A 23,546-nucleotide genomic window follows, 5' to 3' on the forward strand; every position below is an offset into this window, starting at 1 on the left:
GCGGCGGAAAAGCCCTAATATGGTGACGGTGTATCTCAGACACCGTCAGCCATATTAGGATGCCCAAAAGAAATGCTTTTCCACGGCGGGTTTTCCGCCATGGAAAAGCATGTGGAGCTTCACTGCGGGGGCCCGTTGCGGGCCCCCTGGGTGAAGGGGGTTGTGGGGTGCACATGGGGGGTACCTATGGTACCCCCCTGCATTTGTATGCAGTAATCGGCAGGCACCGCGCGGTGCCTGCCGCTTTCTGCATACAAATGCAATGTATGCATTTTAAACATTGCGGCGGGTGCAGCTTGAAGCTGCACCCGCCGCAAAAGATTGAGGATGTGACCGCCACCCTGGCGGTCACATCCTAATCTGCACGGAGGGACCGCCGTAGCCCCTGCGGACGGTCCCTCCTACTCTAAGGTGGCGGACGGACTTAGGTCCGTCCGCCATCATAATCGGCCCCTTAATCTCCTGACCCAGGAATACCTTCAGTTTCAACATTTTGGAACACATTTCACCTCTTGCTCTGACTTTTGAATCATTCATGTTCCTTGAGGACCTCAACTTTCATCTAGAAGACTCGTCTGTCACAGACTCCACCAACCTCTAAGACAACCTAAAAGTACTAGAACACTTTCAAGACGTTGAAGGAGCTGCCCATCGCGTGAGCCACTTAACTATTCCTATCTCCTATAAGACATGTCTCTCCTACACTACACCTTGTAGTCATGTATCATGTAACCTTTACTATAAACTGATTTACACACATATGATTGGCTCTGTGCAATGTGTGTGATGTAACATGCTCTGACACCTTAGACTGGTATGAGTGGTGCTCTAAAAATAAACGAATCTGAGAGACAGTGGATATGGAGATTTGAGGGGTACTGTTAAAGTGTGCTAGTGAGGGAATCCGTGGCAGAGGTGGTCATTGGGGGGGCGCCAACAAACACCAGTGTTAAAGACGGCCCTGGACAGCACATCTGCTATTTCTGCAGTTCTTGGGGGCAGATTTATGAGTTCTGGGGCATCTCTGCAAATCAGCAGGGATGCGCCAGAACTGATGCGTCACGCAATTCCCTTCTTGCGGCACCACAGATGCGCCGCATTTACAATGCGGCGCACCATGGTGCAAGGAAGGGCAGATGCGTGACGCATCTTGTGGTGTACGGGCGGCGCATTGCTGGAGTAGCGTCGCAAGTGCGACGCAACTCCTGCAATGTACAGAGGCCACCCATACATAACGTGGTGCGTCACTCCTTGCGCCTGCTTCAAGCAGGCGTAAGGATTTGTCCCAGCAGCGTCATAAAACTGACTACTTGTAGATTTCATTGCGTCAGTTTTACGGGGCTTTCCTATGAGGGAACGCCCACCCTGCGACAGAACGCCCACATGAAACCTGACGCAGGTTTCATGTGGCGCAGGGCTTTACAACGTGACGCATCTGCTTAGATGCGTCACGTTGTAAATAGGTCACAGAGATGCGCCACGTTTCCGCGCGGTTGCGTGACGCAACGGCGGCGTAAACGTGGCGCAAGTCCGACCTAAATCTGCCCCTACACGTTCAATTCTTGATAGGCAACTGGCTATCAGGCGACTGCCCCCATTCTAGAAGAATAGGTTGATCACCTGCCTCTTCATACAGGATGAGGGCAATAGTGCAATTTCGGCATTTCACTAGCTCTCCTCACCAAAGAATATTCTTCAAATAAAAGGTGAATACACATAGATCTACCTGTTAAGCTCCCTTGATTTTCTGACAGTGAATTCAAATGGCGCGCCTCTGGCCATCATCAGTGCACCACACGTCAGTCTCTTCTCAAAGTTCCTAAACTTTGAACAGTCGAGTTGGGTGATAGCACCTTTTCTGCAGCAGTATCCACGGCTTGCAATACTCTTCCTTCAGATCTTTGCGCCAATCTAGTTTGTTGAGGTTTTGAAATATTTGAAGACGTGACTTTTTAAACTTGTTTAGTATTTTATGGCCTGTGTTGTTTTTTTGTGGGTGTATTTCTTTATGCTAAGAAGTTTCATAATTGCACGCTTTATAAATTAATAGTATCATAGGAACATATCTATTGCACTTTGAGACAAAATGTTCTCAATAAAATAGTTTTTAAATAAAAGAGGTACGTTTTATTCAGAATGTTTTAATTATAATTTCATGCGATTGAAGGTGTGCATAATTGTTTGCTATAGATTTTACTAAGGAATCATGAGTTTAAAATAATGTATTAAAACTGTGGGCACACCGCAACCTATGCAGAAATGCTGCCTTAAAACATTACCTTACACTTGTTCTCCCAGAAAGACTTTGGAAGGTGAGTTATAGGCAGATGAGTCCATAGTAATCTAGGTGACGGCATTTGAGAAAGCAGTTCAGTACCTGCCAAAGAGAGATTTGAAGGGATTAAAAAACTGCACGAAGAATATAGACTAGGCATGGGGGCAGATTTATGTTAACTGGCGCATCCCCAGGGATGCGCCAGTTAACATGCGCCACAGTGCGCCACTGCTCTGCCACCCATGGTGCGCCGCATTTATGATGCGGCGCACCATGGTGCAAGGCAGTGAAGATGCGTGACGCATCTCTCGGCGCACGGGCGGCGCATTGCAGGAGTCATGTCGCAAGTGCGACATGACTCCTGCAATGCACAGGGGCCACCTGTTCAATGTATGGTGCGTCACCCTTACGCCTGCTTCAAGCAGGCATAGGGAATTGACGTAGAAAGTGACTGAGTGAAATCTCATAGATTTCACTCAGCCACTTTTAGGAGGCGTTCCTGCGCAGGAACGCCCCCCCCTGCGCAGGAACGCCTCCTTATGGCGCAGGGGATTCCAACGTGACGCATCTCCTAGATGCGTCACGTTGTAAATAGGGTGCATTGTTTGCGTCGCCGTTGCGTCACATTACGTGACGCAATTGCGGCGCAAGGAGGCGCAAGAGCCTCATAAATCTGCCCCTTAGTGTCTGTATTTGAGCATTCAACCATTCCTCCATTCATGGGCTTGTGTACAGAATAGATCAAGAAGACCAAATAAGCCAATCTGGCAAAATTAGCTCTCCCAATTACCCAACCTTGGGAGAGAGTTTCGGTACTATGGGGCATATTACCAACAACTAGCGATAATTTTTGTCTCTAACTTGTTTAGAGACAAAAATTATCGCCGCACATCGGCGATTTTTATCGCAGATAAACCTTGCTATTAGCAAGGTTTATCGCAAATGCGATAAAAAACGGCTGCAATGCATGAATATCGCTGAAAAGTCAGCGATATTCATGCATTATCGAGCAAATGATCTTAGCCATGTTATCCACCTCCCATTGGATAACATGGTGAAGAACTGCTCAGGGCAGGTGTTAGCTTTTGGAGATATTCGCGCTTAGCGCGAATATCTCCAAAAGTTGGTAATAGGAGATAGCGATGTTAGCGACTGTTTCCAGTCGCTAACATCTTGGCACGCCAACTTTGCATGTCATTAGTGATAAATATCACTGACATGCAAAGCGGGGCCCAAGATGGTCGCTATCTCCTATTAGCTGTCACTAACTGGTGTTAGCGACAGCTTGGTAATAGGGAGATAATTTTATCTCCGCTTTCTTGGCTTTTAAAGCCAAAAAAGCGGAGATAAACCCCTTGATAATATACCCCTATATCTCCTGACCCAGGAATACCTTCAGTTTTAACATTTTGGAACACATTTCACCTCTTGCTCTGACTTTTGATATGAAATTAAAGGAGTGCACCATGTCTAGAATGGTACCGTTTTTTAAGTCTATGCTTCACCTGCTCTTTCTATCCAGCTCCACCTGTTTTTTGTTCTCTTCATTGATTCCCAGTCACTCACAGAGAGCAGTACAAGTCACTGTTCATGAATTACTGTGACTAATATGATAAGGCAGTTATATCTCGGCCCAGTAGGAGCGTATGTCGTTTTTACGCAGGCGATACATTGCATGCCATTATAACGTAGTGGTTACAACGACCGCATTGTTACATCGCATACTGTTACATCTCAAGTCGTTACAACGACTTGCTGTAGGGGGCACGCTGGATTTAGGAATAGTATAATTTACTATTCCTACTCCAGTTTGTGCAACAACAGGGTAGGTGTTGAATTGTAAATCCAACTCCTTCTGTCCCCTACAGCAAATTGTAATGACTTGCGATGTAATCGTATGTAATGTAACAACCCGGTCATTGTAATGACCGCATTGTAATGGCATGCAATGTTTTGCAAGCAAACTAAACAATATTTCCCCCCAGTAGTTCTAGCCTGATAATCCTGGATGCCTGCAGCAGTTGTCAGGAGCACATTTGCTTGTTAATCTGCTATTCGAGATTATATATGACTGAGACATATGTACCGGGTGAATATACATCAATGCTTCACCAACAGTGCCTTTTTAGCATTTTCATTTGTTTTTTTCTATTTTTAGAGTACACTTTCACCTAATTGTATTTTTATGATTCATTTTAAACAATCTTAAAAGCAACCACTCCTCAGCTAATTTATACTGATGCGTTTCAACCTCAGGAGACAGTGACGTAATTCATAGAGGTCTTCATCGGGTCCTAAAAGTTGCGTTTCTCTATCAGGGCACTGAATAAAAAAGCACAGACTGGAAGCGTAGTATAGTGTTGAGATTAGCAAATTTCTCATGTTAACATACATAAACATTCATCATACAGGATAATAGTGATAGCGATCATTCACTGTGAACAGAGAGAAAAGAGGGCTGTCTTATATTACTGATGAGTGTATAATGGAGCACAGCCATCCCCCTTCAACTTGTGAGAGTCACCTTGTGGTCTCACCTGCGCATCAGGAAATCTATGGGGCTTATTTATGAAAACTGTTGCATCACTGCATGAAAACAGTGATGCAACAGTTTTCACTACACCCTCCTTGCGACATGATGTATGCGTCTTATTTACTGTATGACGCATTATGTCGGAAGGAGCAACGGATATGTCAGTATTTCTGATGTATCTGTAGACGCAAAAGTGACGCATTGCTGGGGGTGTGTCTGAAAACAGATGCAACTCCAGCAATGTGTCCTTCTACATGGGGCCTGCGTCAGTCTCTCACCTGCTGTGAGGCAGGCATGAGATATTGACACAATGGAGTCCTAGAAGTGGAGCACTGAAATATCATAGATTTCACTGAACCACTTCTACGAGGCTTTTTGCGGGGTATCGTCCACCCTACATACATTATACCTGGCGCAGGTATAATGTGGCGCAGGGGTTTACAAAGTAATGCATCTGCCTAGATGCATCACTTTCTAAATAGGGTGCAACATGGCACATTTTTTACGTCGTTGATGCATCACAAAAAGTGACGCACCAACAGCGTAAAAGTGACACAAGGGCTCATAGATAAGCATAAGTATTGACCTACTCTAATATGTTGAGAGGACAGGAGCAATGTCCAGAGAGATTTAACTATAATGAATGCGTAATTGAGGCGTTATTGTTCAATTAGTAAAAATAGTTGCAATATACTTCTTTTCACGTATAAAATAAGAAACATAGAAGGAAAGAGAGGATGAAATAAAATTTTAAGTTCATAGCCAACGTCAATTCAAACTCCAGTCATACGAACACTGGTCTGCAAGGATATAACTGGGGATGGGGCATGCCATGTCGACTATCAATATTCCAGCTTAAAGAATATCAGGTTAAAGGCGTATGTCCAAGGATGTGACTGTTATTTTAAAACAACTAATATGGAAAACGATAATGAAAATTATATTTTAAATATATATTTTTTAATATGTTTTAATTTTCACATATGCTATTTATTCTGATAAAATAAATAATGACATAAAAACTTACTATTGAATAAAAAAATTGTAGTCTTCATTTCGATCTTCAAAATTGTACAATGTATTTTAAATATTACCAAACATCAAAAACATAATAAAACACCTCCTAATAAACAACATTAAATACCACAATATTTCAGTCATCAATATTTTGAGGGCAGTGACCTCGAATGGGAAGACGAGTTGGCCTAACGGCTAGGGCGGTCGACCTCGAATCTGCAGAACTGGGTTCAAGTCTCAACAATGACGCTGAATATCCTTTGATTCTGTGCGAATCACTTAATCTTCCATTGCCTAACAAAAACAAGCTTCAGTGAAGCCAATAGGTCTCTCCTTTGGGATCTACTTCCTTTGCCAAAGGCTTATTGCAATGCAGGATAGCAACTCCAATGCTGTGCAGCATGGCTAAGGATTAATAAAAAATAAAGCTTTAGGTGCGGCCGCTTGCATCGCTTTGTAGACTTGCACATGCCTACAAAATGATGTGGCTGTTTTTTTCACCATTTTATTTACTGTTGCATAGGTAAATAAAAGAAAAAAAAATGCAAAATCGTTTTTTAAATCAGGTGGGTGGATGAGGAAACAAAACAGAGGGCAAAAGCAAAGCTGGAGGGCAGAAGCAACATAGAGGGCATAGGTGGGCGAAGCAACATAGGGTGCTGGGAGCGGGGATGGATGCAACACAGGGCTGCAGGTGGGGGGATGCAACAAAGAGGGCATGGGTAGGGGACGGAGAAAAGCAAACATTTGAGAGAAAACAATGTGGAGCACCGGGGGAGAAAAGCAAACATGCGAGGGGGAGAGAGAGCACCATGGGGTTAGGAGAGCCGACGCACACATGCGAGAAAGCAATATGGGAGGGCAGAAGCACACAAGGGCAAACACATCAAGGAGGAGGTGAGAGAGAAGCACATCTATGGCAATGAACAACATGGAAAACAGATCTGGAAATAGAAGCACACTAGCAAGACAGCACGTGCTTTCATGGATGTTCGGTTTCGGGCAGAGAAGGAAAAGGACTCTGTCTCTTCCTTACTGCCCAGAGAAGACACAGACAATGTCCTCTTCTTTTCTGTAATGACAGCTGCCCCCTCTCTTCCTATTATTCCCTCTCTTTCTGTCTTGATCCTCACTTACTGAAAACCGTGACTTGGAGAAACAGTTCACAACCTCTCTTTCCTTCTTTCATTTAGTTGCTTCCCTGTGAAATGGATCTAAAAAAGACAAGCGCGTGCCTCGCGCTGGCAGCAAGGGGAGGGGGGATAGGAAGGGGACTGTGCCTGTTTCCCTTGAGGGAGCAAGCAGGAACAATATGGTTTCAAGGCTCGCTCCCGCAAGGGAATCGCCAGACGTGCACGCGTTGCCATTGGAAGCAATGCAACAGGTGCACTTTTTTGCCCGCAAACCTGTGCCAATGACTGAAGGTCTTTTTCCAATGCAGCGCATGCGTGATGCGTAGGCGTGACCTAATGAATGTGTCCTCGTGTAATGAAACTGGTGCTATGTAAAACGCTCTGATTCCCGATTTGGGTCAAGTTTACGCGACGTAAAACTCTGTTAAAAAAAAATACTAAAATTATTAAAGTAAAACTCAACTATTTACTTGCCCTCGATATTCCCATCCTCAATAGGTTGATACTCACGATATATTGACCGATATTTAATACCATGATATTTCAAACTTAATATTTAGGCTCTACATCACAATGGCACTGATCTAAGTTATAATGAGTTTTTCCGGGATTATGGAGGAGGGACTTACAGCTGATTGGGCAAAGTGAATGTGTAGATTGTGATTCTTCATGTTGAGTTTAAGGGACGAAGGACATTGAGGAGGCAGGACAGCCTTGTGTACATTATCAAAGCAGTAGTTTCTAGTCGAGAACTCCCGACAGGAAATGCTACAGCAAACTAATCGCAAAAACTCCAGCATAACTCTTAATGGAAGGCCACACTCTGCAGAAAGGCCATCAGCTCAGGAGGAAACCTGTGCAGCTACAACAATATTGAAACACTCAGAAATCATAACCCAGGTGCATGTTGCAGTCTACACTAATATTTCACAGAACTATGGCTGAGATGTCGTATTGAATGTTTGTTGGGCATACCTGATGGTACTACTCCCGGCAAAGCAAATTCTAACATAAGAACACGTTTGTAGACAGCATCCCTCTGACTTTTTTGCACTTCGCCATTGTTGAGTATTAAATCGATAATCTCACTCATCCACGTGGTGCCTGTAAAAAGTTCAAAGAAACCACAGGAGGATTAAGCACATATCTTCTAAACATTGTAATTAATTATGCAATTCAAATGGAAACGACAGAGAAGTTATGCTCAGTATAGTTAAGGCTTCCTTCCGTTCCCCAAGCAGCGCCAGTTCAAGGTATAACATTACTTCAACAATGTTTTAACTAATAACAAGTGTCAATACATTGCAAACGTTTGCCTGTGTTCACATTGCATATGCACAAAGGCACATAGATCAATAGCAAATAATGGCAACAAAAAAAGATTTTTCCAGTAGAAGGCTCGACTCATGGCCACATATTGGCCAATACCCAAAGTCTCCACAATGGCACCACCATTGCCAACTAAAAACAAAGGGAATCAGGAGCATCTCAACTCCTGGACATTGAGATCCCCATTACACATTGGGCACATGTAGGACAATTGCACTGTATTGTAATTGTACTTAGATAGCGCTCACTACCTTGATGAGGTGTTGAAGTACTTTGTTGCTGGTATGTGAGTTCATGCAGATGGATGGTGGGATCACTGACATAATATCGATTACACTAATATAGACTTACACAAATATCGAAGTTAAAATATCGAACACAAAAATATCGAATTCCTATCTACAAACAGGTAAGTACAAAAATATCGAATCAAAAATATAGTTTCAAAAAATATAGTTAGTCAAAATATCGAATGTTTTTAAATGTCGTAAAAGTAATTTAAAATTAATAAAATAATAACTATAATGCACTAAAACATACTCAAAAATACTTAAATAATTTTATAATTATTAAATATTTAATGTAAGTTAAAAAAACATACAATTAAATTTTTTAACACATATATATATATATATATATATATATATGTATATATCAACACACGCTCGCTGATTTTCGAAGAAAGCAGACGGCACTCCAAACTGTTGATGTTTTGACCTTTTCTCTCCACGCAAGTCGAGTATCCAACAACCAATCATTTTGGGAGTTTCTTTTTACATTGTTTTTAATGCACGAGCACTTTATTAATCGCCATTTTCTCTATGTATTGACGTTAAGAATAGCATTTTGCACATTACAAGATGTCTGCCACTATTCTAATCAACTTTTGTCTTAGTCCTCTTTTGATGTCACTGAGGAGGGGGAGATATAATGGCGTACAAACTTATTCACTTTTGACACTGAGGAAGCCGTTTTACGGCTAAACGCGTTTGTCTTTTTATGGGGTAGGGGTCTGCTATTAAATCTGTCAAAACATCAACAGTTTGGAGTGCCGTCTGCTTTCTTCGAAAATCAGCGAGCGTGTGTTGATACTACGCGGCTCACCACCACGAGACGCTAGCACCCGGAACGTGGCGGAGCAACGGCGGTGACCGTTCGGTGCTGGAAAAAAAATATATATATATATATTAACATAATATTAATTAATAATATACAATATTTTTACCATTGGATAGCGTAGGGGTAAAAATTACTATTCCCACTCCAGAGAGTGCAACAGTAGGGAAAGCATTGGATAGCGTAGGGGTAAAAATTACTATTCCCACTCCAGAGAGCGCAACAGTAGGGAAAGCATTCGATAGCATAGGGGTAAAAATTACTATTCCCACTCCAGAGAGTGGAACAGTAGGGAAAGTGTTGGATAGCGTAAGGGTAACAATTACTATTTCCACTCCAGAGAGTGCAACAGTAGGGAAAGCGCTGGATAACGGGAGGGTAAAAATTACTATTCCCACTCCAGAGAGTGCAACAGTGGGGAAAGCGTTGGATAGCGTGAGGGTAAAAATTACTATTCCCACTCCAGAGAGTGCAACAGTAGGGAAAGCGTTGGATAGCGTAGGGGTAAAAATTACTATTCCCACTCCAGAGGTTGCGACAGTAGGGAAAGCGTTGGATAGCGTAGGGGTAAAAATTACTATTCCCACTCTAATGAGTTTCACAGTAGGGAAAGTAAAGATTTAATATATTAATACAAATAAATTAAATATCAATACCAATGAAAAATTTATTAAAATAAATTACAAATTTAAAATTATATAATAATTAATCAGTTAAAAATAAAAATAAATATTAGTTATTAAAAGTAATTTCATATTAATACAAATTAATTACCAATGAACAATTAATTAACAATAAATCAATACCAATAAATAAATAAAAATGATTTATTCAATTACAATTAAATTACCTCCCACCCTATTCCCAAATAAACACACAATCCACTACCAAAAATAAATTAATACAATTAACATAATTATCAATTTTAACAAAATGACCAATTACAAATTATTTACCAATTAAAAATTAATTAATTACAATTTAATAATTAATTAACAATTAATTCAAAATAAATACCAATAAATAAATTAACAAATTTAGTTAATTACAATTAAAATTACTTCCCACCCTATTCCCCTATGAACCCACAACCCGCTACGGAAAATAAAATAATTAAATTAACATAATTATCAATGAATCAATTAATAAGAATTAATTACCAATTAAAAATTATTTAATTACCATTTAAAAATTAATTAGCAATTCATTCAAAATGAATACCAACTAATAAATTAACATATTTAATTAAACACAATTAAATTACTTCCCACCCAATTCCCCTATAAACCCACAACCCGCTAAAGAATTAAATTACGCAAAAATTGAATAACATAACATAAAAAAAACCTTAAAAAATTCGATATTATTAAAAATTCGATATTTCAAAATTAACTATATTATATACTTCCATATTTGAGCTCTCTATATTTTAAAAATCGATATTACATTACTTACCTTCAAACGATATTTTTCACCACTATATTCTGTCCATTCGATATTTTGTCCATTCTATATTTTTACTTTGATATTTGTGCAATTCTATATTTTGTACTCGATATTATGTCTGTATACCGGTTGGTGAAATGAATTGATGAGGTAGAGGAGGTTAGGTACTGTTAATGTGCAAGGGTATGCCTTATAGAGAAGGAAATGTTGTGTACCTTGAAGGGAGGTGTCACAATTGTCTGAAACATAATAATAGAGATTGTATTCAGTAATAATAGAGAGTAAAGCAAACATTCAGATTATGGTGTGCTCAGAGAGAGGAGGGTGCTAAGGGATGAAAAGTGAGGAAAGGTTAATTCGAAAGAAAAAAGAAGGTATCAATTGAAAGCCTTGCTCAATTTTTAGATATATGGTTTTAGGAACATGTGAGGCTTTTTGAGATAGAATGGAATCGAAAGCTGCAATCCTCTGTAAAATAACAGAACACATCCCTTACTGATTAAGTAATTTAGCTACGGTAAAGAACCCGTGGGACTTTACGGCATAGTGGCCTTGGTTTTGACGTAAGAGGGGAGAGCTCCTATCTCTCGGAAAGGAATAAATTAATTTCATAAAAAATTCCTATTTCCACACATTTTTGCCAATGAATGGTGCGGTCAAAAAGGTGAAATGCAGCTGTCAAATTTTAGCACAGCAACACCACTGCCATCCATTAATCTAAGTAGATATTTTAGTATTGAAAGCACAACCAACACCTGCTGTACCTTGATCCATATAAAACCAACTGGAAAAGGATAAAGCACTGTGTTATTGTCATTAAAAAAACCTGAAGTTGGTTAAAGACTAATCTTTCTAAACACTTGGTTTAATATGTAATAAGAAGATGGGGTCAAAATTATTAGGGTCCTCTACTGTTTTTTTGCTTTTACATTCAATCTGAACAAGGCCAAGTGAAAAAGAACAGTTAAGGAGGAAGAGAAGATCATCTATTAACAAGGGACAGAGATGCAAGTCAGACACCATATGGTTCAAAAGGGGGTGGTGATGGACGGAGTATCTGAACCAATCAAACACTCACACCCAGTCAAAAGATCTGGGTTTGATCCATCACCGTTCTTTAGCCCACTCTGCCACCCCAGTTCAGACATGGCTATATGCAAATCAGTGAGTGAGTCCCTTGCTCACTTTGCCACTGGATTCAAGCAGGCCGGGCTGAAGACGGCTGTAATGCCAGAAACCGGTCCTCGGAAGCTTGTTTCCGGTCCACGGAAGGCATGACTTGGCAGTTCGGGCTGGACTGTTCCCATGAGGCACAGGGTCAAACTGATTTGCATATAGCCATGTCTGAACTGGGGTGGCAGAGTGGGCTAAAGAACGGTGATGGATTAAACCCAGATCTTTTGACTGGGTGTGAGCTTTGATTGGTTCGGATGCTCCGTCCATCACCACCCCCTTTTGTACCGCAGACACCATATGGAGCGCAAGGTGGGTGGGTTTGTGAAATGATATACCTCTGCTGAATTTGTCTACTGGTTCAAAAAATGAAAAATTAACCATGCGAGTAGTGGACAGGCACTTTAGATACGTGCCTTTGAAAACAAGAAATATTATGTTATGTACAGCCCACAACTTACCTGTTGGTGAAGAAAGATCTGCATGGGCTCGAGCAAGTTGAAGAGAAACATTTTCAGATTCTCCTGGATTTCAAGAACTGTGGAGGTGGCTTTGTTGTGCAGGCAACGATCATTCCAGGCTTTACAAGGAATGTAGGAAAAGGTATGACCCTCAAATCTGGTGTTGGAAATTACCCTTTGCCTTCCTACTCCTCTTTTTCTGACCTTATTTTGGTTGGCCTTAGGACTCTGAGCACTTTAACACTGCAAAAGTGCATGTGCTCTCTCCTCTAAACATGGTATAATTGGTTTAAACCTGTTTGGCATTTTTAGTTTACGTGTAAGTCCCTTGTCAAGTGGTATACCATGTATAAAGGACCTGTAATCTAAATGCTACTAGTGGGACTGCAGCACTGCTTGTGGCACACACACAAGTAGCCTTTCAAACATAACTCTGGCCTGACATTTCACGGGCTGTGGGTGCATTTTACTACCACTTCAACTTGTAAAGTCTCAACCTCCCCTTTGATTACACATATGTCACCCCTAAGGTAGGCTCCAGGTAACCTTAAGGTAACGGTGCTGTGTAACTAAAAGGTAGGACATGTACTTTTATGTTTTGCATGTCCTGGTAGTGACAAACAGCAAAAGTTGTTTTTCACTACTATGAGGCCTACTCCTCTCATAGACTAGCATTAGGAATTTCTCAAAACACGTGTAAACTGTAATTCCTGTTTAGAAAGGAGTAGCTAAATCCTGTTTCATATCTTTGGAATGGTAACATTAAATCCTTTTAGTGGGAAATTACAGTTTTAGAAATGCAACTTTTATAAAGTGGACATTTCTCTGCTCCTAACTTTGCAGTTTTGCTCCATGCGCCTGCAGCCTGTCTCCAATACACGTTTTGGCTGGGTGACAGCAACATTTTGTGCATTCCCTCTAGACAGCCAAAAAACACAGGAAGGTTGGGTGTGACATAGGACTCCTCTGCATTTTCATAGCCTTCCTGGGCAGGACTGATTGCCCCTGACAGATAGCCTGGTAGACAGGGCTGGGGTGAAAGGAGGCCTGTGCACTTCAAAGAGCTGCTTTGAAGTCACCCCCTCTTCAATGGCACATTTGGTTTACGTACTGGGGTCTGATACTACTAAATCAGACATTACTTGATCTTGAGCTCAACCACTGTCAGAAGGACTGCTGTGCTGTTTAAAGGACTCATCTTTGGACCCTGCTGCTCTCTAAATCTGTTGAAGGAGAGCAGGGATTTGTATTCCCTCTAACTGATCGCCAAGGGTTTGTTGGCTTGCCTCCTGTTGCTTGAGACTCAGGGATATCAAAGTCTCTCTCCTGCTCCTGTGCCTGGCACCATGGAAGTGGCCCAGATATTTGGAACACAGCCTTCCGCGCATCCCCTGTCTGCATGTAGCATACTGGCACATTGACCCAGTCGCGGAAGTAAAAGTCATGCATCACATTGGAACCAGTGCTTTTTCTCCAGAGATCGATGCATTGAACTGCGTATTGCTGCCGCTGCAGCTTGTTGAGTCAATGAATTCTCCAGACTGAGTGGCCGAATCTAGTGCATCGCTCGATGCCTCTCGACATCGGCACCTGTCTTCAGAACTGACACATTGCCTTCCCTGCTTGGTAAAGATCGATGCATCTCATTGCTTGCAACCAGGAAAAGGACTTTGTTCACCGGGGCCTGTGTGGGTACTGTAGCCGGCCTGCAGTTCCACAAGGTCGGCCTGAATTCTGACTTTGCACCCAGTCCAACGCGACCGAAAGTAACCTTTTTAGAGCTACAGCTTCTAAGCACTTTTCTGCATTCATTCCTTTCAATTTAATGATCTCAATTTCTATACATTAGACTTTTTTCTTTTGGTCTTGTTTTGTTTATAATATTATTATCTATTTTTATAAACCTGTGTGGAGTCTTTTTGTCGTGCATTCATTGTGATACTGTGAGTGTGTGTTGCACAAATACTTTACACATTACCTCTTTAGATAAGCTTGATTGCTCTGTGCCAAGCTACCAGAGTGTGAGCACTGGTTTAGCATACCCTGACTAGAGTGGTGGTTCCTTCCTGGCCTGGGTGCATACCTCAGCAAACAGGAAATGCCATTTCTAACACAGAGTGTTTGTGCAACTAATACACATTGGTGGATTGAGAGCCTGTGGCCTTTTCACATCAGCAGTATCATCTCTTTGGGGATCATATCACAACAGAAGAAAGGTCAGCACTGAAGTGAGCAAAGATACAGTATGAAGTTCATCTACAATACATCTGCAATAAAAAAGAGTTTGGACAGAGTCAATGCATTAATTGAAGAAGCATGTTTTTATCAGCATGATTTTGTTATTGTATTTGGTCATCTGGGTATTGTAATTGCATTTGGATTCAGGAGAGTAATTATTTTCATTTCCTGACCCTCTCCTGACATCATCACCATAATGCCCAATGGCTACAAGGTGACACACCGGCACTGCACCAACAAACATGGAGGAGGCATCACCATCATCCACAAAGAAACAATCTGTTGCACCACCACTGACGACAACACCACACCGATCATGGAACACCTCAACTTCCAACTCCACAATGAAGGCAGAACAACCATCAGAGACAGGGACCATGCCCTGACTTCTGGGATGTCATCTCTCCACTGCATATCCACTTCAAGCACTACATCTTCCTCCATGACCTCAACCTCCACTTCAACAACCCCACAGACGCAAACTCTGCCAACCTCCTGGATCACATGAGCAACATCGGCCTCACTCAGCTGGTCACTGAACCCACACACAGTGCATTACTCATGCTTGACATGATTTGTACTGCTGGCAACAGAGTAAAATACAGTCATGTCGTAGAACTCACCTGGACCGAGCACATCATCTTCCACTTCACCATCGCAGGATCATCATGCACCGACACCAAGCCTCCCAGCTCCTTCCTCCACAGCTGGCACAAAGTTATACAGACCCAATGGACGATCATGCTCAACACCACCTGGTCCGACCCCTTAACTAACCTGGAGCGTACAATTCAGAATTGCACCACCTGAATTACCAACTACACCAACAGAGGTGCTCCTATCAAGCAAGCTAAGACCTGCAAACCCAACAAAAAAGCCAGCTAGTACACACCAGGACAGTGAAACACAGATGAAAATGACTGAGAAGATGGTGCACCAGCAGAGACCCCAGAGACTGAGCCTCCTTCAAGTCAGCCCTCAATAAATACCACCAACTCCTCGCAGACACGAAAAAAGATGCCCTGGCAAACCGCATCAAAACAAACACCAACCACACCAAGGATATTTTCAGCATCGTCAATGGGTTTGCCTGCCCGGCAGCCACTGACAACACTTTCTCCCTTTCACAGGAACTCTGTGAAACACTAGCAAACTATTTCCAAACCAAGATATCCACCATCTACAAGAACTTCAAACCCCAACCCACTGACCTCAACGGCCTCCTCACAACAATGGAGGACACCCCGACCATCTACTCACCTCATGGGACACTCAGAACACCACAGCCATCTTGAAATCCATCCACTCGGAAGCACCCACCGACCCCTGTCCCCACAGCCTCTTCAACCTAAAAAGCAAGGAAATCAGCTGCCAATTCACCACCATTCTCAAAGCATCCATTGACTTTCCCCGACATTTGGAAACACTCAGAAATCAGACTACTCCTCAAGAAACTCTCATCCGCCTGAACAAACTCAAGAAGTACAACCCCATTTTGCTACTCCCATTCACCACCAAAGTTCTCGAGAAGGCCATCAACCAGCAGCTCACCGAACAAGTAGTCCCTGCCACTGATAGGATGTACTTTGTCTGTGAATTTGCACATTGTGCAAGAATGAAATGCAATCACTCAATTGAGCAAAACACAAGATGATGGACGGAATGTTGCACAATGGCAACACATTCACCCCCAGTCACAGATCTGGGTTTAATCCATCGTTATTTTGCTCACCAAGCCACCCCAGTTCAGACATGGCCACATGCAAATCAGTCTTGACCCTGTGCCTCATGGGAACAGTCCAGACCGAACTACCAAGCCATATGTTCCCTGGACCGGAATCAAGCATCCTAGGACCGGTTTCTGGCTATCAGCTGTCTTCAGCCAGGATAGCTTGACTCCAGTGGCGTAGTGAGCACAGGACCCAGGTCTGGGCATACCCTTCCCACATAGGGTGAACAGCAAAACACAAGTTGATGGACGGAATGTTGCACAATGGAAAAACATTCACCCCAGTCACAGATCTGGGTTTAATCCATCATTATTTTGCTCACCAAGCCCCTCCAGTTCAGACATGGCCATATGCAAATCAGTCTTGACACCAGTCTTGACCCTCTGCCGAATTTCGTAGCGTGCCTTGCATCGCAAAATGCGATGCAGCGCGCGCTACGAAATTCGTTTTATTAATTAAATTGTTTACTTACCTCCAATTATCCATATTCTGGTTTTAAGCACCCCCCACCCTGCCCCTCCCCTGCCCCGCCTTTCTGCCCCACCGGAACTCCCTCCACGGGCCGCGGCTGCTGACGAGAGGGTAACTTATTTCTTAAATTCTCTGTTATACTGAAAATTTTAAATATAGGACCCGTCCCGAGCATTCCCAATCTTAGACACAATAAATACCCGGGGCGCCCATGTCTCCCACGAGACGTGCTTATTCGATGTAGCGCACGCCATGTTGTTCTGAACGTACAGGGAACACTCCCTCTGTGGCACACCGCGGAGCTTGAACATCTTCACACGTATAGTAATCCCCTGAAGAAGGGCGTGGCCCGAAATGCATCGGGATGTGTGATCATCTGTTAAAAACTTTTCTCAATGATGGAGACACGATATTGAATATATTCTTTCACTGAACGATGATTCAACACCTTTAACCTTCGGTTGAATAAATTTTGAACTTTGGATGAACTATTTGGTATTTCCTACTATGTGATTTACACTTCGGTATGATGGAATAAGACCATTTGGTCCCCCACGTTGTGCTCAGAGGCGCTTTCTCCTGGTTGAGAAAGCAAAGTATTAGTTCCTTCGGATTTTGCACTGCCAGGCCAGACAGTGTTTTCCTCTAGCAGCACACTGCACCCCTTTACCTCTCATCACTTTGTGATTAAACCAGCTGTGCGAGTTCCTTTTCATTATAGTTTTCAACATTCCAGAATGATAAGCGTGTTATATAACACCTAGTGGTATCCAGCTGAAAGGTCATCACGTGGTAAATCCGGAAGTGAGAACATCTCAGAGTACTTTTGGCTTCCTAAAATAGGACTCGCTGCTCTGACAGAGCACCCCAACCCCGGCCGGCAGCAGCCCTTAATCCTCATGTTGTAACCCCCTCTCACAGCTCTGAGCATGGCCTGCTGAATGTAGCTATGTCGTTTTCCGTTTACCCACACTCCAATCAGGATTACTTTTCCAGGAAAGTAATCTAAGTGAGATTTTTTACGTTCCCCTTGGAAAGGCAATCCCGACTTTCCATAGCCTGAAGTGCCTAGTTTCCATCCAAATGAAAAACATATTATGGAACATGAATATTTTGAATGTATTCTGCAACTTGTAAACAATTGCTTCCTAAAGTAAATTTTCTAAGTCTGGTTACGCTCTTTAGTCCTGTGAGGCTTTTGAGGGCCTGACCATTGAAGGGGTAAAGCGTTACGCTTGTACTCCCACAACATCGTCCATATACTCCAAGGGCACTGTTCCCGTGGATGGGGGTGTATGCGACAGAGAGAAAGTTCACTTCCCCAGGAGCCCCCTTGGAAGGTGATGGCCGTGGGCAAACACCCACTTTGTCCATGTCTTAAAGCTTCTCTGCCTCTACTCTACGCATAGTTACTTGTGAGAAGGCTGTGTGTGTTGGGTGTACTCTTATGATACTGTGGCCTTACTCAGGGCACTTCCCTATGCACAACCGGAGTGTGTGACTTGTGTACTCCCAGGGCACAGTCCCCTAATCTCAGGGCCCTTGTGTGTGCTGAGGCTGTGTATTTGACTTGTGTACTTCAAGGACCCAGTCCCCTTACCCTGATCTGTACAGAGCCTATGTGTTAGACTTATGCACTACTAGGGCTCATTTCCCTTACCCTAAGGGCACTATGGTGTTGTAGAGACTTCTGCTACCAGGTGTAGTACACCTTACCAGAGCTCGGTTCATACACGCGGGCAAAGTTGTGAAGTTTCCCTGGTCGATATGTGAGCCAACCAGTGCAAGTTTTTAGCTATTCTTACTTGCACTTGTAGTCCTGATTGTATAATGGAATGAACAAGACTACAAGTCCTAGAATGCAGAGTAGACATCTGTACTAGGTGAGCTACTCACATATGGGCCAGGGAAACATGAGAGTTTAGCATGGGTCACACTCTCAGGTTTGGCCACATCCTCTTGCCAAAAGTTGAAAATCTTTTTTTTTTATAAAGCCGGCAGCGTTTCTGTCGAGACATGCACTTCCCTCACACTGATCACAATACAAGGGAAAAGTGAGACCGGAAACCAAGAATTCACAAAAATATGACAGGAAGTCAAGAACTGAAAAAAAATAGCCCAGGAAACCATGAATTGAAACGCTGCTTCTGTGAAGCCTCTTTGGTGAGATAGTTCTGTCCGTAGATAGTATACACAGCTGTCCTTTGAAGGGCAGAGTAGCTCATCGTACCTAGGATGGCCACCTCACTCCAGGTCATTACGAATAACTGGTTTCCATGCCTGGACTTGTGTGGTAACGATGTACTCTGGGTGCTGTAGTCTTCTTCTGCTCCCACTGAACTAACTTGACTAACACGCCTGAAAGCAGTGATTTGTAGGTGAAAGGTTCGGGCAACAGTGTCCGTAATGGCCTGGAGTGAGGTGGTCACCCTAAACCAATCACCATACATTCTGAAACTTTTAGTTCTGCATATTTGTTTTGAGAGGAGACAGGCAAAGTCATAGGTACAAGAAAGCAATGGAAGAACCTAGACTGTAAGAACTAGTAACGACCAAAGCCCTCAGTATTAATGGAAGGCTACAATGCTGGGTCTGGAACATACCATCTTCAAACCTGTAGCCTCACCCTCCCCTGCACCCCCTCTTACCCAACACTCATCAGCAAAGAGTGATGTCAAATACTGCTTTAAAGTGCATAACTGCCAGGTTTCCCAGAAACATGTGTGATGTGCTGCTCCGGTTCAGTTTTCTAGTCTTTAAATTCTGAGACTTGTAGTCCCTGTTTTATAATGAAACAAACAAGACTACAAGTCTCAGAATTCAGCGAAAAAACCTGGACTGGAGCACATCATGCATGGACCTAGGAAAGTTGGCAAAGTTGAAAGTGGCCTTTGAAGCTTCACCCACTATCCAAAGTGGTTGAAATGTATAAAAAAGAGAAATAAAATCTGGCCCTTTGTACACTATTCAGTTTGTGAAATAATAAGTGCGGGTCCCCAAAGTTTTTCGCTGAAGCCCTCGTCATCACAGCAGGAGGGCCAAGTACCAGGGGTGTCTATTTTTATTCCACCTCACGCCTCTAGGGCTTATGGGTCCTGACTCAAATCAGGCAAATCTTGTGTGAGAGTAGAAATATAGCTCCGCTGCCACTAAGGGCATAAATCGGGCTGCTACCACTTGGCAACCACACAGAATCACATTTACAAGAGGACACATCTTAGCCGTCAAGGAGCTATAGGAGGGCGAGATTACAAATTAACAGGGAAAACCTAACCAGAGCTGAGCCAAGGGTCTGGCTCGGATCCTAGAGCCCATTCAAGGGCTGAGCCCTGAAAATGTATTCTATTTAGATGATAGTGCCTGTTTATCCTCACAGGTGACAAATAGCGCTCCACAAATCTACTGATTGATCGATATAAAAAAAAAATCACGAAGTATGACAACCCATCTACAAAGTAAAAATAAAAAAATAAAAAGTATTTTGACCATTTGCCATGCCGGTGCAGCGGTGGTGGAGTCGACAGACTATGATGAGGGAAAATACATTTTACAAAAACAGAAAAACGCGTACCTTGCGCCCGCCAGCGCAAGAGAAGTGGTTTTCCTTGTTTTTTTATTTTCCCTCGTTGTGATCTGATGACCCCCACCGCTCTAACGTGCACCGGCCGCACTTATGAACACCTTGAGATAATCCTGTTTTTCTCTTTTCCTTTAACCTCTTGGAGGCTCATGACGAGGTCAGCTAGTCATGAGCGACGGCACTCCGGTGCTCTTGACGAGCTGAGCTCGTCATGACCACGCCGGTTCTGTGGAACGCTCGCACGCTGGGCTGAATCCCCTGCTGTGCTGAACGTTCCATTGGAACGGGAGGGGTCTTGACGAGCTCAGCTCGTCATGAGCACCGGAGCGCCTTGGCTCATGACGAGCTGACCTCGTCATGAGCATGGGGCGCTGTACGCTTCCCCCGCCCCCCAGCACAGGGGGGGAATCCCGCCAGCTGCGAAGGGGTTATTTAACAGAAACTGTGTAATTTCTATGTAGGGTGGGCGAGCCACTAAAAAGCCTGGGTGACTCTTACCTCCACCAGCCGTGTCTGCAAGAGCGTGTGGCAGATAAGGGGCATAACACAGGCCACCAAAGCCCTGTGATGCTGGGTGGGCCCCAAACTCCAGGGGGGGGCCCTCAGCAGAGTACTTCAGTTGGAGAGCTCCTGAGTGAGCTTGGAGGGGCCGCTCCATGTACCTTGCAGGGGGTCCCCCTCATGTTTCGTTACGCCACTGCCCGAGTCTGTGCCTGAAGCGCATGGACATTAGCTGGGGTTGCCAGGGATTTCAAATGTGAGCCATGGCTTTCCATTTTTGATTTCCCTGGCACAGGCCTTGCGACCTCTGGCTCAAGGCTATCATATGTCACAACGAACAAAAATAAAAGCAAGTGTGGCTCGCCTTCTTTGCGGAAACAGCTTCCCTGTCCTCGGCTACTTGGAATCATGTTAGAGGCGAAAGAGGATATAAGTGTTGGGAGAGTGTGTAGCCTGTTAACCCTTTTCGTTTTACCTAGCTCCGCAGATGCCGCCTATTGGACAGTGAAGGTCTGTATGGTAAAGTTTGTGAATAATGAAGCTATTCGTGTACTGCGGTTGCATCTGTATTTCATGTACCAAAGGACCACCACACCAAATTGGTGATGAGCTGGGTTTTGAATCTCATGGTGGAATTTTAAACTTTGTTGGTACCTATCCTGAACAGTCAACTGTTAACCAATGTTAAATATACTTGTGCTGGTTATTGGGACAGCATCCTCTATTGATGCCTATTTTGAAAAGTATACGGAGTGTTGAGTTAAGATTGCAACTTAGAAGACAGTGCTGAATTCAGGTGGTGCATTTTTCAAACCCCTTACAGTTGGAATCTTCGTGGGACATGAAGCAGCTACTATTGGGTGCTGACTTTCGTAGACCTGTGTGCTGCTGGTGACATCTTTGGTACGCACATGCTCTGCATTCGGCATCCACTGAATGCGCTGCGCGCAACAGATCAGCACACATTGTAATGCGCGCTGCGCATCAGGACAGGCTGCTTGAACCTGTGCAGCCCGTTTTAAAGTTTACTGTGAGGAACTCATCGGAGTCGGCACAGATGTGCCGATTGCTGTGAATAGTGTGCCTTCATTACTAAGTGAGTAGTAACGTGAGACACTGGCAGGATGGGTTTGGCAGGAAAAAAATATATACTACACAGAAAACAAGGGAGCATGTTACCCTTATTTTCATTGCATATTCTCTTCAGTGCTACTGTGGTGTCCTAACTGGTAAGGAGGCAGAACTTTCCTTGTTAAATTTTTTTAATTAGTGCACAATTTTCTGAGGAACTGTAACATGGCACAGCAGAATTTTTCAATCAGCCCGCCATATGCATTTTGATTGTCAGGATCGGAGTCTTCCATGAAGTGTGTGAAAAGGAAGGGGTATTTCGAACATTACAATGCTGCAATTAAATCAAAGAAAATGGCTGCGGATCAGAAGAGAACGATTCTTTTGCATTCTTTAGGGCCAGTAGGGCTGAAAACTTCTAGTTGCAAGCCAAAGGCTATGGTTGGTGGGGATGCTAATACGTGTGCAGCTTCATTACAGGACTTGGACAAATATTTTGCACCTAAAGTATGCCTAGGTGTTACTAGATTTACGTTTTTTTAACGTAAGCAAAGTAAAGGTGAGTTCAGCTAATGACTACATAGCAGAGCCCAAGAAACTGGTTATAGAAGGGGGTCATCCATGATGACGTAATGAAGAGATTAGTTGGTTATGCATGCGAAAAATCCAGCTACACAAGAGCGTGTATGTGTTAATGGAGATTCCCCACTTCCCCACTGCAGGAGGTATTGCATATAGTGCATAAAGCTGATATAGCAGGGAGATTTGCCACAGAATTGAAGCCATCGAATATGGAACAGAATTATGGGCATATGTATAAGGGTCCCGTTTTGCGATTCTGAATTAGCGATTTTTATCGAATCGCAAAATCAGAATCGCAAAACGGTATGTATGTAAGAAATCGCAAAAAAATAGCAATTCTCAAAAAATCGCTATTTTCATTGCGATTTTCGAAATAGCAATTCTTTAACTGAAAAAATCGCAAAATTGCGAATTTCGCAAATCTGAAAATCGGAAACTCAGGTGCAGCTTGATGACATCACAACCAGGAAGTGTGACTACCCATGCTGCACCTGAGTTTCTGAAGCAGACAGAGAGAAGGAGTGGTGGAGAGGGAACTCTGCAGTGGAGAAAAGAATGCAGGACACAGGAGACATGCCCGGCCAGGACACCCCCCAACAGCAGCAGGGGGAAAACCAGAGGAAGAGGAAGCAAAAGTTTTCAGTAGCTAAGCTGGAGGTGCTCATTCAAGAAATGGTTACAAGCCATGAGCACCTTTTTGGAAAAAAATTACTCAGGGTGCCTGAGACACGCAAGTGGCGCATATGGGCAGACATCCAGCAGAAAGTGAATGCTGTTGGGGTAACACACAGGAGCGTGGACGACTTAAGGAAATGCTGGTAAGGCATGCACCAGCGCTCTAAGGAGGAGGTGGCTGCCAGGATGGAGCATGCCAGGAAGACTGGTGGAGG

At 43.3% G+C, this 23,546-nt stretch overlaps 1 pseudogene across 1 annotated transcript in view; it reads right to left on the minus strand.

Moving 5' to 3' along the window:
- LOC144826528 (sulfotransferase 1B1-like) overlaps positions 1 to 23,546 on the minus strand; it is a 373,545-nt pseudogene that overhangs the window by 70,214 nt on the left and 279,785 nt on the right. The window contains exons 3-4 of the transcript XR_013609838.1: positions 7,934 to 8,062; positions 2,280 to 2,377 (exon numbers count right to left, since the gene is read on the minus strand). The product of XR_013609838.1 is annotated as a sulfotransferase 1B1-like (transcript). The remainder of the gene's footprint in view (positions 1 to 2,279; positions 2,378 to 7,933; positions 8,063 to 23,546) is intronic.

Source organism: Lissotriton helveticus, chromosome 3_2, assembly GCF_964261635.1.
Source record: "Lissotriton helveticus chromosome 3_2, aLisHel1.1, whole genome shotgun sequence".
Lineage (NCBI taxonomy): Eukaryota > Metazoa > Chordata > Amphibia > Caudata > Salamandridae > Lissotriton > Lissotriton helveticus.